The sequence below is a fragment of the Pseudorca crassidens genome, chromosome 15 (assembly GCF_039906515.1).
Source record: "Pseudorca crassidens isolate mPseCra1 chromosome 15, mPseCra1.hap1, whole genome shotgun sequence".
Taxonomy (NCBI): Eukaryota; Metazoa; Chordata; class Mammalia; order Artiodactyla; family Delphinidae; genus Pseudorca; species Pseudorca crassidens.
Window position 1 is genome coordinate 9,673,227 of NC_090310.1, and position 15,246 is coordinate 9,688,472.

The window sequence follows — 15,246 nt, forward strand, 5'->3', positions numbered from 1 at the left end:
CAAGAAACCCAGCCCATTATGGAAATTTATTGGGGAAGACAGTATTGCTGTTCTATTCATTTTTCATGTGTAAACTCTGTGCTTCATCTTTCCAACCTGAGTGTTTATTTAGCTCCTTGAGGACATGGGACCTGCCCCTCGATTCCTATTTTCTTCCTTTGTATATAAGCGGCATGGAATTGATGTCTGCCAGTTGCTTCTTCCAGTTATGCAGCCAGGCTAGCAAGCTCAAGACAGTGGGCACAATTTACAATTGTGTTCTATGAGCTGGGAAGAAAACATGTGCTTCCGCATTCTTTTCAAGCTATTGCCAGTTGGGCAGGAACCTCAAATGACTCAGATTCTGAAGCAGTTTGTTTTAATGATGGTAATTATTTAAGTCTCCAGGTTCAAAACTAACTCAGTGTTTTTCTTCTCCCCTTTTATATGATTTGGGAAAAAAATACTTGAAGTTGGCTATATCTCATCCGTTCCCCTTTAAACTAACAGAGCCATCCTGTGTATTTTTAGAGTCACTATTCACAGGTCCTTTATTTCTCTGGAGGAGAAAATACAAGTTTTCTTGAAATATAAACGTTTTTTGAAATGTCTCTTTGTGGTTTTCCCTTGGAATTGTTCCCATGTGGTAATATTCATATTTTCCTGAGAGTCAGCTGTCACTCACACACACATGTCCCACCACATACACAGTTTAGAAACTAAACATTTTCAGTAAATGCAGAAAGTGGTGTATAATTCTTTCCTCTTTCTTGGTTCTCCAAAAACCCCACTCTAGAGGGGCTTAGTTGGTGCTCCCAGGACCCCGCGTTCATTGATGTGATTGGAATACCAGGAGAATCAGAAGGAGATGACCTTTGAGGCAGAACTGCACCATCAGGACATTTTTTTGTTTTTTCTAGTCTGAGCCTTCTGTGATTTGTTGGACTTGGGCCCAGACAGAGCTTAAATCTTTTTTTTTTTTTTTTTTTTGCGGCACACGGGCCCCTCATTGCTGTGGCCTCTCCCGTTGCGGAGCACAGGCTCCGGACGCGCAGCCTCAGTGGCCATGGCAAACTGATCTTTTAATTTCTAATGATGATACTTTTTTATTTTTGGCCGCACTGAGCAGCTTGCAGGATCTTAGTTCCCTGACCAGGGATCGAACCCGCACCCCCTGCAGTGGAAGCGTGGAGTCTTAGCCACTGGGCCGCCAGGGAAGTCCCAATTTCTAAATTTTAAACTGTAAAACATTTCAAATAGACTGAAAATAATATCCACATTCATGTACTCGCCACCAAGACAGATGTTAACATTTTGCCTTGGGCTTCCCTGGTGGCGCAGTGGTTAAGAATCTGCCTGCCAATGCAGGGGACACGGGTTCGATCCCTGGTCCGGGAAGATCCCACATGCTGCGGAGCTACTAAGCCCGTGTGCCACAACTACTGAGCCCGTGTGCCACAACTACTGAAGCCTGCAAGCCTAGAGCCCATGCTCCGCAACAAGAGAAGCCACTGCAATGAGAAGCCGGCGCACCGCAATGAAGAGCAGCCCCTGCTCACTGCAACTACAGAAAGCCATGCACAGCAACAAAGACCCAACACCGCCCAAAATAAAAACAAACAAATAAATTTATTAAAAATAAATAAATAAAATAAAATGATCTTGTATAAAAAAATTTTTTTTTGCCTTCTTTTAAAAAAAAAGAAAGAGGGCTTCCCTGGTGGCGCAGTGGTTGAGAATCTGCCTGCTAATGCAGGGGACACGGGTTCGAGCCCTGGTCTGGGAAGATCCCACATGCTGCAGAGCACCTAGGCCCATGAGCCACAACTACTGAGCCTGCGCCTCTGGGGCCTGTGCTCCACAACAAGAGAGGCCGCGATAGTGAGAGGCCCGTGCACCGCGATGAAGACTGGCCCCCGCTTGCCACAACTAGAGAAAGCCCTCACACAGAAACGAGGATCCAACACAGCCAAAAATAAATAAAAAAAAAAAGAAAGAAAATTTTATGGTTACAGCCAAAGCACTCCATCCTGTTCTCTCCTCTTCCCTTTTCCACCTTCACTTTACAGAAGAGGAAACTGAGGCACGGAGAGGTCAAGCTGTGGTTCCCAAGGTCTCTCCATGAGGAAGGGGTAGAGTCTGGATCTAGACTATAGACTAGGTGGTCTGAGCCCAGGGCCTGGATGTTTATATGCTTTTGAACTTGGTTAAGGCATAGATTCTCTGTTAACATGATGTACTATTGTTTGGGGGGGTTTAAAATTTTCCATAAATCGAATCATGCTGTGTATAACTTTGCAATTTGTTTTTCTCACTCAGCGTTATGTTTCTGAGCTTTATCTAGATAGGTCTGTTTCCTTTTCTAGGATGTAAACTCCCCGAGAGTGGAATTGTTGTCTCTTTTTTTTCATTGCCTGGAACAAAGTAGGTGCTCAGGAAAACTTGCTGAATGAATTAATTTGTTTTCTGTCGCAGAGTATTCCATTCTGAGACAGTTTCTCTAGGGTGGATACCTAGAAATGGAACTACTGTGCCCCGGGTAAGGGCATCTTTAATTTAACAAGAGTCATTAGAATGACTTTCTGGAGAAGGTCTCCAGATAAAACCTCACAGCATATTTAGAGTAAAAACCCAAGCCCCGTAGGGCCCCATATGTCTTACCTCCATGCAGCCATTTCTCTGACTTCCCTTTCTACCACTCTTCCCTCATACACTCGATTCCAGACACATGGGCCTCCTAGTTCTTGATGAAAAGGGCCAAGCACATCCACCTCAGGACCTTTGCACTTGCTGTTGCCTCCAATGTCCACTTGCTTCCTTGGTTCCTTCTGATCTCTGCTCTGTGTCATCTACTCACCAAGGCTTCCCTGCTCCCCTCCTCCCACCAATTCCTTTCCTCCCTACCCTGCTTTTCTTTTTTCTCTATAACCTAACTCTAGCTGATAAATAGGTATTATGTATGTATTGTGTGTGCAACCCCCCTCCCCCCATTAGAATGTTTAATGATGGCAAGGATTTCTCTTCATCTCAGTCACTGCTGTTGCCAGTGCCTCCAGTGGTGCTTGGCAGACGTTGGCACTTTGTTTCCAATGAATGAATAATCCCAGGGAGTTTCGGAAGTACAGACGTTTAAATTGTTAGATTTATGAGATATATTTAAATACTTGGAAGGTTTGTCAGATAACTGAGATACTTAAGAAGGGAATCAAATATGTTGAATTTATAAATGTAGTTCCAAATGTTTGACAGATAAAATGTATTGTATCTATAAAGACCTTTAAAAGTCACTGTCAAAAAGAGCTAGAGGGAGGGCTTCCCTGGTGGCACAGTGGTTGAGAGTCCGCCTGCCGATGCAGGGGACACGGGTTCGTGCCCCGGTCTGGGAAGATCCCACATGCCACGAAGCAACTAAGCCTGTGAGCCACAACTGCTGAGCCTGCGTGCTGCAACTACTGAAGCCCGTGTGCCTAGAGCCTGTGCTCCGCCACAAGAGAAGCCACCGCAATTAGAAGCCCGCGCACCACAACGAAGAGTAGCCCCCGCTCGCCACAACCAGAGAAAGCCCGTGCACAGAAACAAAGACCCAATGCAGCCATAAATAAATAAATAAGAGCTAGAATTGGGAATTCCCTGGCGGTCCAGTGGTTAGAACTCTGCATTTCCACTGCCAGGGGCCCAGGTTTGATCCCATGTCAAGAAACTAAGATCCCGCAAGCCACACGGTGAGGCCAAAAAAACCCAAAAAATTAGCTAGAGTGATAAAAAGAAAAATAAGATTTGTAAAGTGAACTTGAAAACTTAAGGAAGGACAAGGTTTTTCAAATGCGTAATTTTCACAAGTCAGGAAAATCTTAAGGGGGATTTCCCTGGTAGTGCAGAGGTTAAGAATCGGCCTGCCATTGCAGGGGACACAGGTTCGAGCCCTGGTCCGGGAAGGTCCCACATGCCACAGAGCAACAAAGCCCGTGCACTACAACTCCTGAGCCTGAGCTCTAGCGCCGGCGAGCCGCAAGTACTGAAGCCTGCACTCCTAGAGCCTGCGCTCTGCAACAAAGACAAGCCACAGCAATGAAAAGCCCACACACTGCAATGAAGAGTAGCCCCCGCTCTCTGCAACTAGAGAAAGCCCACTCGCAGCAACGAAGACCCAACGCAGCCAAAAATTAAAAAAAAAAAAAAAACTTAAGTAACTTTGCAAATAAAATTTCAGTGCACAGAAGTTGTCTCAGGGCCCACCAGAAAATCCCCATTTCCCCTGGGTGTTGTCACTGTATCCTGCAGTGTGTACCAGCATAGCTCCTACCGCAGTACCAGGAGGTAAGTTTTGTTAAGTGCTAATCAATGCTTGAGTACTATTGTTAGTACAGATGAGACAACCACAAGGGTCACTGAGACTGAGATTCAGTCTGCCTCTCTGAGGACATCGTGGCATCCTGGGGACCTTGATGGCCTGGGGTTAAGGTCAATCTACCCGCAGAGAAGGTGCACTGGCCACCTGAAAGTCCCTCCCTCCGTGCCTGTCTCTGTCTCTCCTGGAGTCTCTCCCTGAATCTGGTGTCTCTGAATTTGCGAGCTGCTCCTGTCATTCCGGATAATGAGGTCACAGAGTGACCTCCAGCCAGCTCTCTCCAGAGGCGCCCCAGAGAAGGCAGCCCATCTTTCCAGGACAGTCCTAGCTATTGAGCCAGGATGTGAGTCTCACACTGTCAGTCCACAAAGGACCGGCCCTGTGTGAGCTCTGTTCTGGGAGCACTGTTCTGACCACAGTGGGAGATGCAAAAATAAGCCCGACGAGAAGTTCGTGATTGGAATGTCCTCGCACCTGGAGAGCACTTGCGGCTGGAGTGGCCCAGGCCCCCGGGGAGATGATCTGTGAGCTCAGCCTTCAAAGGAAGCACAGCTCAAGTTTAAATCGATGCTCCTGAGCAAGAGTGTCCAGAGGAAGCCTGATTTTGAAACGTCTACACCTCTCAGAGGAAAATCTTGGGTCCTGGGCCCCCAGACACCTCCATTTTGAGGGGCAGGGGGAAGATGCCTACACAGGACCCTAAGATGCACCTTTTAAAAGACCTTCATTTTTCCTCACAAGGAAAAATGGCATTTTAGAAGGGGTGGGACTGGGGATTTCAGAGAGCCCACCCTGCTTTAGGCAAATCCCCAGTAACAGTCCTTTAAAAACCCTCCCAGAGTACCAGCTAGTCTACAAAAATGCGGTTCCAGTTCAGTGCCTTCTGTATGTAAATTTTTCACTTTAACCGTTTCGTTACATTTTAGCAATCGGGAAATTTTGAAAACTGCTTTACATACTTCCTTGCCATCTTAAAATAAAAGCGGATGCACGTTTCCTGGCGCCTTAGGGCTTTCACTACAGAGGCTGCGTGACTTGTGTGCTATGATGGGGGGTTGACCCCAGGGCTGGGGGGTTTAAGTGCAAGTGCTGGACCACTTGTCCTCACCCTTGACAGCCCGGATCGTTAGTCTCTTTAGATTTTTTCCTTTTTACTTCTCATTTTGTTCTGTTTGTTTATTCATCCAAGCTCTCCCTTCTTCCTGCTCTCAGTCTGTCTGCCCTGGCCTGCGTGTAGCTACCTCTCAATCCGCTAGTGGATGGGAGACCAGAACATGAAGTTCGTTCAGTTATGTCCCGGCTATCCCTCCACCAATAATGTTAAAATTACTACATTTTAACATTATGCAAATGAGAGATGAGAGAGAGTACTTTTGTTTTTTTGCCAATCTGGTGTGTATGTATATATATATATATATATATACACACACACACACACACACACGTATATTACATGTAATATACATATTATCTATAAATGATAACATATGTGTATGTATAATTACTGTTTTAATTTTCAGTTTCTTTTTTTTTTGGCCACGCTGCTAGGCATGCAGGATACCCCCACCAGGGATCCAACCCGTGCCCCCAGCCCCCGCAGTGGAAGCGTGGAGTCCTAACCACTGGACTGCAAGAAAACTCCCTAGTTTTTTCCTTGATAAGCTCCTTTTAATATGTGTGTTGACCTTTGACATTTCCTCTTCTGTGACTTGTCTGTCCATTTTTCTGTCCTGTACAAATTATAAGGCCCTTTTGGAGAGCAATGTGTCAGTTTCTAGGGATGGTTTGTTTTTTATTTCTATTATTATTATTATTATTATTATTATTTTGGCTGCGTTGGGTCTTCGTTGCTGCACACAGGCTTTCTCTAGTTGCGGCGAGCGGGGACTACTCTTCGTTGTGGTGCGTGGGCTTCTCATTGTGGTGGCTTCTCTTGTTGCAGAGCACAGGCTCTAGGCACGTGGGCTTCAGTAGTTGTGGCACACAGGCTCAGTAGTTGTGGCTCACAGGCTTAGTGGCTCCGCGGCATGTGGGATCTTCCCAGACCAGGGATCCAACCTGTGTCCCCTACATTGGTAGGCTGATTCTTAACCACTGCGCCACGAGGGAAGTCCTGATGCTTTAGAACTATACATTTTTTTGACCCAGAATTTGCTTCTAGAAACTTGTCTGAAGGAAATACACATATTCACAAAGATATATGCACTAGGATATTCATTGCAGCGGGTTTTTGTTTGTTTTGTTTTGTTTTTGGGGAACACACACTGAGCAGCTTATGGGATTTCCGTTCTCTGACCAGGGATCGAACCCGGGCCATTGGCAGTGAGAGCATGGAGTCCTAACCACTGGACCGCCGGGGAATTCCCTCATTGCAGCAGTTTAGAATGGAAACAAACAGAAAATGATAGAAATGTCCATCTGTAGTTTGAATGAGTAGGTAAATTATGGTATATTCATGCTGTACAGTCACTTAAAAATGAAGGCCATTTACGTATACTGAAATGGAAAGATCTCCGTGTGCCCCCCCCCGAAAAAAAAAACTCACAGGAGAAACATAATCCAATGCATTTAAAAAGAAACTATATCTCAGCCTGAAACAACCAACGTTAGCTGTGTTTCTCTCTGGGGAGGACAGTGGTGTGGAGGCATTGCTGGTGAATTGGAGAAGGAACTCTTTCTCTCATGGACTTCTGTTAGTTGTAACCTTCTACAACAAGAGTTACCTGTGAGCTACTTGTGTCTGAAATATCTTATTCCAAATGAAAATTATTCTGTCTAAAGTCTTGCCACATCAGCTGTGGTCCAGGGTCCAGCAGCATGGGCACCAGCTGAGAGCAGGTTAGAAATGCAGGCTCTCAGGAATCTCTCCACCAGTAATGAAACCGGCAGAACGCGTCTCAGTGCTCAGTAGAGCATAGGTTCTTCCGTCTCAGGGCAGAAAGAATTCAGCGAGAGGCAGAGTGACAAGTAAGGAAAGAGTTTATTAGTATAAGACACTTGTGAGAGATACAAGCAGGTGGGCAAGGGAGTGCCACCTTGAGAATTTAGTGGGCTATAGTTTTATAATCAAAGGAAAAGTGGGGAGGGGGAGAAGACCACCTTCTCCCTCATTCTTTTTTTTTTTTTTTTTTGCGGTACGCGGGCCTCTCACTGCTGTGGCCTCTCCCGTTGCGGAGCACAGGCTCCAGATGTGCAGGCTCAGCGGCTATGGCTCACTGGCCCAGCCGCTCCGCGGCATGTGGGATCCTCCCGGACCGGGGCACGAACCCGCGTCCCCTGCATCGGCAGGTGGACTCTCAACTACTGCGCCACCAGGGAAGCCCTCTCCCTCATTCTTGAGTAGACGTCAAGCTTCCATCATCAGCTCCGCCTCCACCTCAGGTGGGGGAGTTTTTTTGTCCCTACGTGGTCAAGCCGGGACTGTCATGGTGCAATGGAAAAGAGGCAAGAGGCAGTAACATATACTAAAATATGGTAAATCATCTCAGGTTTCAGTATAATGTCACCTTTTCCTTATATTTTTGTTTTTCTTGGGCACCGAGAAGCATGTTCTAGAAATCATTAACTTACTGAGCTCACTGGGCAGGATGTGGGTCTCATTCCACCATTTATTGTTTTGGGGCATGTCTCATGCTTCTGTTGCATGGTTTTGTTGCTAAGCAAGCCTGCTTGGTTTTGTGGTTGAGCAAACCTGCTTTCTTGAGTGATCATTAACTTACAGGGCCGCCCATAATTTTTTCTTTACTTAGAATCCCCTAGTGGGATTAACTATTTAATCACCTACTCTGTCCCTTTACTCTGTCCCTATCAGTAATGTCAAAATTACTACATTTTAACGTATGAGGATGATTAATGAGACAGCATGTTTTTGCTCAAGCCTGGCTGCAGAGAATCACCTAGAGAGTTTTACACAAATGCAGAGGGCCCAGAGGTTCTGATGTAGTAGGTCTGGGGGCCTGGGCATGCAGCTGGGCTGAACCTCTGCTAAGGTGTCAATAAATGAGGGGGAAGCAGTGTGAGTAGGGGTGGGGGGATTCTCCCAGCAGGAACGTGAGAGCCAGGGCAGGCTCTTTAGGCTGATCTGTGGGGTATATATTTTTATTTTTTGCTTCCTGTTGGGTACTCTGTGGCATGGGATATTTGGACTGCCAGATCAGGAAGCCCACTTAAGAAGTCCTGGGAATTCCCTGGTGACCCAGTGGTTAGGACTCTGTGCTCTCACTACCTAGGGCTCAGGTTCAATCCCTGGTCAGGGAACTAAGATCCCACAAGCCACCTGCCCCCCCCCAAATTTTTTTTAATAAGAAAAAAAAAAAGGCCTATACTGAAGAAAACTGTGTGTCCTCACAGGATCAATTAGGGGTTGATTAACTGCATTCAAAAAACCTCATCTAAGCAGTTTCACATTTCTTTCAGTAACAGCCTCCCCAGGACATTATTTCTCAATCTGAGGTCATGTCCACCATTTCAATACCACATCCACTGCGAATGGTTCATGTTGGTCCAGTCTAGCTGGCTGGTGCTCCAATTTGGGGGGTATATTTTATGTTTCCCCTAATCCTAGAAATAGCCAAGCATGGGTCTCATCTGAAGAAGACATCATGTACATTTTAAACAAAGCTTAGTCCCAGCATGCCCACTCATGCTCACACAAGCACGCCACATTCCTTGGGAAGCCCCGAGGGCATCAGTTCCATGAAGGATGTGTCTCACAGGTGGAAATGTTTTCTTCATACCTGAGGCCCTTGGCTGCAGGGTGTAACTGCGAAAGTCCTCTGTACCCTGATTCCACCAAGACTATAACTTCTTATGCTCCAGGAAGTGTCCTGGGTACAGGGATGTGTAGTACACAGGCTGAAGGGTGAGGCGGTGAGGAGACACAGCAAGAAAGGCTGGTGCACAGTGTGTGTAAGGCCCTAAAAGAGTAGGGTCTGACATCCATGGAGCAGATGCGCGGGAGTGAAGGGTTCCATCTGAGGGTGGTAGCAAGAAGAAATGGCCACAGGGCTTCTCTGGTGGCTCAGTGGTTAAGAATCCGCCTGCCAATGCAGGGGACACAGGTTTGAGCCCTGGTTCGGGAAGATCTCACGTGCCGTGGAGCAACTAAGCCCATGCGTCACAACTACTGAGCCTGCGCTCTAGAGCCCATGAGCCACAACTAATGAAGCCCGCACGCCTAGAGCCCGAGCTCTGCAACAAGAGAAGCCACCACAGTGAGAAGCCCACGTACCGCAACGAAGAGTCGTCCCCACTCGCCACAACTAGAGAAAGCCACGTGCAGCAACAAAGGCCCAATCAGACAAAATAATAAATAAATAAATTTATTTTTTTAAAAAAAGAAGAGATGGCCACAGACACAGGTGGTAATTGAGTTCTCTTCAGCCATCCATCCGTCTATCCATCCATCCATCCATTCATTTATTCAGCAAGTATTTATTTAGTGAACCAGGAACAAAAAGTCTGGGCCCTATTAGAGTGTGGGATACGGATGAGGAACTGCTTTAGCTCAGCATTGCAGGTGCTACCATAAGGGAAATCCCAGGCCATGGATGCAGGGAGGGGGACTCCGAACCCAGATTTGGAGGGGAAGCATCAGGACCCAGGCCGGGACCTGATAGTTGAGAGGGAGTTATCCTCCTGGGGGAGCCCAAGAGATGGGGTGCCCTGGGTTTCAGGAAAGGGTGTAGTCCATGCAAACATCCGGAGGGGGTGTCTTAGAGATCAGTTGAAGCTCACAGAGGTGAGTTCGCACCGGGTGGAGCAATTGGAAAAAACAAAGGGACAGCACCCTGAGAAGGTACAGTTTGGGGAATGACGGGGGAGGTGGGGGCGGTTGTTAGGGACACTCTTAAGTAGCTGAGACAAAGGATGCCCAGCTGCAGGAAGGGCAGGTGAGGGGCTGGAGAGGAGGCCAGGCACTTCTGCGAGTGCCAGAAAGCCAATCTTGTCTCAAACCGAGGAAGAGGGGATGAAGGGACCCATGAAGGGATTAGGGGAACCGGATGCACCGTAAGGTTAGGTGGCATCCCGACTCACTTGGAGGGCACTGGAGTCCCAAACCCGGTCTCCAATCAGGGGGTGGAGCCTGTACATGCCCCCCACTCCTAACCTATAGAGGAGACGGAGGTGGGCGGGTCCCAAGTAAGCATTGTCCAGGAGGTCCCCACTTTGGACAGTCCCCGATCAAATACCACCTCTCCACAACCACCCGCAAATATTTACATCCTGTTTATGCCGAGGCCTCCCAGGGCCTCAATTTTCATGAATAAAATATGAGTTTCCAGGCCGAGCCATGGAGGGAAGAAACCCCCGCCAGCTGGTAGGGACCAGAGGCAGTTTAGCATTTCGGTTGCTGTCGCCTCCCGCGTGGTATTTGGAGGAAATTTGAATTGGCCCCGGTCAAGGTGACCCGGGGCGGGAGATTCGGCAGTTTCCATACTCTCTGAGGGTTCCTGGAACTAAACTATTTGCAGTGCACATACCCGGAACTCTTTTCATAAGGCTGTTCCCTGAGAAACTCAAGACTTTTGCTTGTTTATCCTTCAGAAATGCTAAAGTCTGAGCATGTTATAGCCAGAGGGGGGTGTTTAGAGATAATATAGCCCAAAGCCCTCATTTTAAAGATGAGGAAACAGGCTCAGAGGGCAAGGAGCTTGCTCAGGGCCATTCAACGAATCGGTGATAATCTGCCGCGGTTCCCTGTCACCTGGTCCGATGTTCTTTCCACTGCATCACACTTCCGGCAAGTACAAAAAATTTCAATTAATACAGTATTCTTCAGAACAGTTTTAGTTTTACAGAAAGTTAAGTAGATAATACAGAGAAGTTCCCCTATAGCCTATTCCCTGGCACACAGCTTCCCCTATTATTAACATCTTGCATTAATGTGGTGCATTACTTATAATTAGTGAACCAACATCGATACATTATTATTATGTAAAGCTCACAGTTTACATTAAGGTTCACTCTTTTTTGTTTGTTTGGGTTTTGGTTTTTGATTTTTTTTTTCTTTTTTTGACCGCGCTGCACAGCTTGTGGGATCTTAGTTCCCTGACCAGGGATCAAACCCAGGCCCTCGGCGGTGAAAGCATGAAGTCCTAACACTGAACCCGCCAGGGAATTCCCAAGGTTCACTCTTTCTGTTCATCAGTTTTATGGATTTTGACAAAGGCATAATGTCATGCATGTATTCACGATTACAGTTCTAACAGAATAGTTTCAGCACCTAAAAATCACCTGTGCTTCACCTATTCAATCCTCCTCCCTCCCTCTCCCTCCCAGTCCCAGGCAACCACTAATATTTTTGCTTTTACAGTGGTTTTGCCTTTTCCAGAATGTCATATATTTGGAATCATACAGTATGTAGCCTTTTCAGACTGGCTCTTTCACTTGGCAATATGCAGTATATATACATATATTTTTAATACCCATAGAAACTTCCTCATGAGTAATAGAGATCTTATAGGTTGATTGAATATTTCATATTCTTTGCTCCTTCCAAAGATGTGGAAATTCCTGGAAAATGATGCAAAATTCTTCCTTAATTAGAGAGACGGATTCAGGTTGGTGCCTGGACTTGCTTCTTCGAGCCTCAGCAATTTTTCTCCCTTGCCTTTCAGATACCTTCTCTTTAAAAAAATGTCTTCGCCAGCCTTTCTCGTCGGGATTGCCTCTCACGTGGTCTTTTTCTCGGTTCCGACTTCTCTATAAAACCTGAGTTGGGAGTGGGTCGGGGAGAAGTTTTGTTTCTTTGGACATGGAGTGTTTTTCCTACGCCAGGCTCTGTGCTAGAAGCTATTTCCCACATTTTATTTAATCTCTACAAGTCTGTAGCAGAGAAATCCTTCTTCCTATTTTTATACAGGAGAGAACTGAACAAGTCCCTGATCAGTTAGCCCACAGCCTGGCAGCCAGCAAGTGCCCCAAGGCGGGGGTGGGGTTTGAACCCAGGTCCCAGGTCCAGACCTGGGCTTTAAACCTACACTGCTTCCTTGGACGGCCTTAATTTTAATTCGGATCCAAGTAAAAAGTCCCCCAAATTTCCCCCGTTTTCAGAGTGGGGTGACAATGTTAGTAACCTGAGGAAATACTACTTGTGGGAAAGAAAGTTCTGGTTTAGAACTGCTGACCAAAAACAAAACAGGAAGTCAAGCATTCCTGGCTTAAATGGACCATCTGGGAATCTACTAGAATTAGTCCTGCCGGAGGCCAGGCTGCGCGCGCTTCACCCTGGGCTCGGAGGAGAGGAGAGGGACTCGAGTCTGCAAACCGCCCTGGGCCGGATCTGCCCTCCCACGAGGGCAGGGAGGGGGTGGCCACATCTGAGCTGAAGGGGGGGGTGGCCACATCTGAGCTGAAACACCAAGCGCGGGAGAGAAGCGGGAAGGACAGGACACCGGAAGTCCTGCAGCTGATGGGGAGGCAGTGCCGTGGGGAGGTGTGGAGGGAGTGGGGGGGGGGCAGACGCCAGGGCTGGTGGGGGATGAATCAACCTCGGGGGCGTGTGGAGAGCCTGCCTGGCTGGAGCTGGGTGGGCCCTTGCAGTGCACTGGAGTCATTCTTTCCCACTGGGCCGGTGGTACAAATCCCTGACACCCCTGCTCCTTGAGAGCATAATTACTGCCCCCTCCAGAGGACCTGCAGAGGTGCCAGGGCCAGGCGCTGCGTGCAGAGCCCTGGAGAAAATGCTGTCTTATTTTGCTCTCCCAGAGGGGCAAACTGAGGCACGGAGCAGTGAAGGTCGTCATCCAGGGTCACACAGTCAGTGGCAGGACCGGGATCTGAAGAGAGGCTGTTGCTCCCCGGACGTCCCTCCTACCCCTCTGCCCGCAGCCTCTGTCTAGACACCTTGGACCGCCTCTGTGTCCCCTTTCCCAGGAAGTACCAGGGACCTGGGTCCGAGGTGTCATCTGATCTCCTCTCTGAGGCAAAAAGCGGGGAGCCAGGATGAGGGGCCCCAGATGTCTGTGGCCTCAGTCCGGTTAGATGGTAAGAAGGAATATACCAGAGAACGGGCTGCAGCCATGGGAGGGGAAACAGGATCCATGGATTCTTTCCCAGTTCCAGGCTCCTTGAGTTAGGGCCTCCAGGCCAGAAAGCGGGCCCCGCACCAGGGCGATGCCCTCTCCACCCCAGCCCACCTGCCTCAGTACCACTGGGGTCTGAACCATTCAGCTGGAGGAATGGCCATACTTAGATTTTAACAGACAGCTGGAACAGGGCCCAGGTGGAAGGGGAGACCAGGGGGTCTGGGGCTGGCAGGGTCCCTCACCTCCCTGCTAGGGGCGCTGGAGCCCAGGTCCCAGGCTGAGCTGGCGCTACCCGCCAGCAAGGCAGGGATCAGTTTCACCGCCCCCCACACCCCGACATGCAGCCGTTCAGGTCTGAGAAGCCCGTCTGGGTGGAGAGGCTTCGTTCACTGCCCCTGCCCTCCTGCTTCCTGGAAGCTCTTCGTCTTTTGGAGGCCTGCTCTGGGCTTTTTGCATCTCGTACCTTTGAGGAGGGGATGGGCTGGAGAGGTGGGTGTAGGGGGTTCAAAGGTCCAGGGAACGTTACTTTCTTAAGCCAGGGGTTCCTAACATCGCTGTTCTTTTTATGATATTTAAGCCATGTCTACAAATGTGCTTTATATGCATGATATTTTATGATCAAAACCAAAAGCAATTTACCACCCACCTCCCCACCCCTATTCCCATCTTATGAACCAAGGACCAGGATGGTAGGGGCAGAAATCTGACCCCGGGCTTCCCTGGTGGTGCAGTGCCTGAGAATCCGCCTGCCAATCCAGGGGACATGGGTTCGAGCCCTGGTCTGGGAAGATCCCACATGCCGTGAAGCAACTAAGCCCATGCGCCACAACTACTGAACCTGCGCTCTAGAGCCCGTGAGCTGCAACTACTGAGCCCATGCGCCACAACTACTGAGCCCGTGTGCCACAACTACTGAGCCCGTATGCCACAACTACTGTAGCCCGCGCGCCTAAAGCCTGTGCTCGGCAACAAGAGAAGCCACCGCAATGAGAAGCCCGCGCACCGCAACAGAAGAGTAGCCCCAGCTTGCCGCAACTAGAGAAAGCTGGCTTGCAGCAATGAAGACCCAATGCAGCCAAAAATAAATAAATTTATTAAAAAAAAAAAAGAACTCTGCCCCCAAATCACACAGGGAGTTGGGAGCAGAGCGCAAGATTACAGCCCCACCCTGATCTAAAGACCCCCCCCCAGCCCCACCCTGACCTACACACTCCCCACTGTAGGCAAAACCCCCTATGTGTCTCCTTTATTCCCACCCGATACTTCACTGCACTCCTGATACCAGATGTGTGGGATCCCCACACCAAGCAATTTTCTCTGCTACACCAGCTGGGGTCCTGCAAATTTTTTTTTTTTCTCCACACCGCGTGGCTTGCAGGATCTTAGTTCCCTGACCAGGGATTGAACCGGGGCCCTCGTCAGTGAAAGTGCAGAATCCTAACCACTGGACCACAAGGGAATTCCCGGGGGTCCTACGATTTAACTCAATTCTGATGCTCTCTACCTGGAGTTAGCACTCCTAGCTTCTCCCCAAACATCTGGCCCATAAGTTAAGGGCCGAGTCCCATGAGACTGTCCCCCACCCCCCCACCCCCGAGATGCCAGTCACAAGTCCAGGTTGTCACCTGTGCTTTTGATCAACTGGCTGTAAATTGGACGTTCCCACGACCCCTCCTTGGGTTCAGTCATGTGCTGGAGCAGCTCACAGAACTCAGGGGAACACTTACGTTTACTGGTTTATTATATAATAGAGGATATGGTAAAGGATAAAGATGAACCGCCAGTTGAAGAGATACATAGAGCCGAGGTCCAGAGGGGTCCCAAGTGCAGAATCTTCTGTCCTCGTGGAGCTGGGGTGCATCACCCTCCTGGGATGCGGATATGTTCGCC